Source organism: Palaemon carinicauda, chromosome 41, assembly GCF_036898095.1.
Source record: "Palaemon carinicauda isolate YSFRI2023 chromosome 41, ASM3689809v2, whole genome shotgun sequence".
NCBI classification, from domain to species: Eukaryota; Metazoa; Arthropoda; class Malacostraca; order Decapoda; family Palaemonidae; genus Palaemon; species Palaemon carinicauda.
The window spans coordinates 60,734,900-60,738,403 of record NC_090765.1 but is presented as its reverse complement, the minus strand read 5'-3'; positions in this window follow the sequence as shown (position 1 = coordinate 60,738,403).

Genomic DNA, 3,504 nt, shown 5'->3' with positions numbered 1-3,504 from the left:
GGTGACCCCCTGACCCCCAAAATGTAAATAATCGAACGATTGTTTGCTGAGGAAATATTTCTGTGACATAAATTGAGAAATTTTTAATTTCGTAAGAATTAGGTCGTGGCCACACAACAAGCAACATTAAGTTCACTTTCGTCTGCTTTTAGCAATTTTGTGCCCGAATAGAAGCAGTAATGAAAATAATAATGAGTGGATGATGGGATAATTAGCAATTTAGTACTCACTGCGAAGGCCATCTATTGGCCATGAAATGAAATAATGTGTAATGCTCTTTAATCCTTGCATTTTGGAACCTTCCATGACGTCATTTTGGTTTAGATCTAGCCTAAAATGGCCTACTTAATTTGAACCTAATAGAATTTATACCTGCCATATATGTATTTCTGCGTAAGTATCAATCTATCACCCTTTTTCAATTGGATATAATTATTCACTTGAATGGAACAAGGGACGTGTGCTGCCATCTTTAGACAAGATGTAGAAACACTCGGATTCTATTCAAATTTGGCGAAGTGTATGATAACTATAACATACTTTCAAGTTAGTTTTTTCCAAGTAATGTAATAAAACTTCATAATTCCTATACTATTTTTCTTCTGATATTAGGCTGTAAGTTATGGTAATTATATGTAAAATACAGATAATATGTATTACAAAAATATATATAGTGTAAATCCCAATATTCTAAAAGCAAAGAGTTGGAACTCAGCCATAGAATTAAAAACCCCAAATTTAACCAAAATATATTCATATCCGCAGCCCAATCAATCCTCTATAAAGCAACTCAGCAACACAGTTCTAAGTCAATGAAACCTCAGTTTATTTTGCACACGTTCAATTCCCCAGCTGACTGAAGAAGCTATTATCTTCGAGTTGATTCCCCGTTAGATCTCTGATCCCGAGGTATAGAGAGAATGCAGATGTTAGGAGGAGTATGATATATATATATATATATATATATATATATATATATATATATATATATATATATATATATATATATATATATATATACAAACGAGAGAGTGAGAGAAATAGCTGGTGTTGAGGACACAAATCTGATTAGAGTGAAGGATATTCAGAAGAGATGGTTTGGACATGTACAGAGGATAGAACAGAACAGATGGCCAAAGATAGGGCTACATGGACGAGTGGCCGAAAACAGACCAAGAGGACAACCAAGAGATTCCTGGGTAAGGACCCAACCTGGGGAATTCCGGACGAAATTTAGTGAGTGAGTGGTACTGTATATATACATTGCCTATCAGCCACAAAACTGCACGTGGCAAATATCAAAGTTAAAAATCCACAAGAAACAGGAAAGTTAAACACCAGGTACCAAGAGCTTTCATGTATTACATACTTATTCAGGGTGCAAAGTGACTCTGTACCCTGAACAAGTGTAGTAATACACGAAAGCGCTTGGCACCTAGTGTCTCACTTTTCTGTTTTCTGTGGATTATATATATATATATATATATATATATATATATATATATATATATATATATATATATATATATATATATATATATATATATATATATATACACACACACACATATATATATATATATATATATATATATATATATATATATATATATATATATATACATGCTGTATATATATAAATATATATATATATATATATATATATATATATATATATATATATATATATATATATATATATATATATATATATATATATATATATATATATATATATATGGGGGTATGTATGTGCATCTACATATATATAAACCAATAAGATCTAACAGGCTAGATCACCGGTAACAAACAGTGCTATATATAACCCTCATCTGCCTAGGGAATTCTAATCCTAACTTGGACCGTGAAGTTTCCAGTAGTTCCCAAGAATTTCCTAGTGGATACCAGATGGAGCCCAGGCTCATCATTCGTCGTGAATAGTTAAACCTCTGGAATACTTTGCGTCACTCTAATCATTCAAAAGGATATATACAGTGGGTAAAGTTGTTGTGGCAAAAGCGTCGTTTATAGATGTACGTCTATTGTGTGGGTGACGGTGTCTGTATACACACATTTATATATATATATATATATATATATATATATATATATATATATATATATATATATATATATATATATATATATATATATATATATATATACCCTTCTTGAAATTAAATATGAAACAAGGTAGTGGCCTATTGGAAACGTATTGCCTTACGATCTGCCGGGCTGGGGTTGAAGTCCAACACAAGCTCCATAGCTTCTTGTAGTGTCTGCCTACTCACCAGCTAATGATGGTTGGGTTTTGGGGAGCCTATAGGTCTACCTGCTAAGTCATCAGCAGCTATTGCCTGGCCTTCCATGGTCCCAGCTTGGGTGTACAGGGCTTGTGCGTTGATCATATGTAGGCCTATATATGACTAGTTTCTAGGGCAATGTCCTGTTTCAAGGCAATTGTCACTGTCCCTTCCCTCTGCCATTCAAGAGTCGTCTTTAAAACCAACTACAGTATTCAAATTCGCTATTAATTTCTTGCATAATGTAAGACTTTGAGTTTCAATTTCACGCGATTAGGCACTAGAAAAATTGGAAGCCCTAGGGCTACATGGCTGAGGACTATGAAATGTGACGTGGGAGTTGATAAATGGAGAGGGATTGAATTGAAAGTTCAAGATAGAGACGATTGGGGAAAGCTAACCGAGGCCCTTTGCGTGGGAGGTGATAATGATGATGATGATTATATATGTGTATATATATATATATATATATATATATATATATATATATATATATATATATATATATATATATATATATATATATATATATATATACACACACATATATATATATATAGATATATATATATATATATATAGATATATATATATATATATATATATATATATATATATATATATATATATATATATATATATATATATATTATTAACAACAGTACCAAATACTTAATATCTTACGTTAACCAGAACAGTTAGTCAAAACTTTGCCCAGTATCCGAATGGCTGTAAGTTTACAATTACATTTCTAAAATTCATTTAGCTAACATACTGTGTAACATATCTTTTCCTGCCTTATCTTCATAGTCTCTCAGCAATCATCAAACCAAAATTTTAATCTCAGATCAACAGTTTCCCTCTTTTATTGTTTTATATTATCTCTCCCTTTAGAACCAGTTCACATACTTTGTGCGTAGGCCTACAGACAAGATGATTTAGATAAGTTATTTTTTCCTTTTATTTCCACTAATAAATCACTCTATTTTGTGGAAAAGTTCCACGTATATGATTATTTATGTCTAACATTAAATGAAAGTACAATTGAAATCGCAAGAACGAACATTGCCTGCAACAACTTAATTTAATTAACGTTTTATTTATTTTTTCATTACCTTTCTATTACAAAGCACATGATTTCATATGGTAGATCTCCGTAAATAATTCGAGTGATTTGATTAGATAAATATTCTATATATGG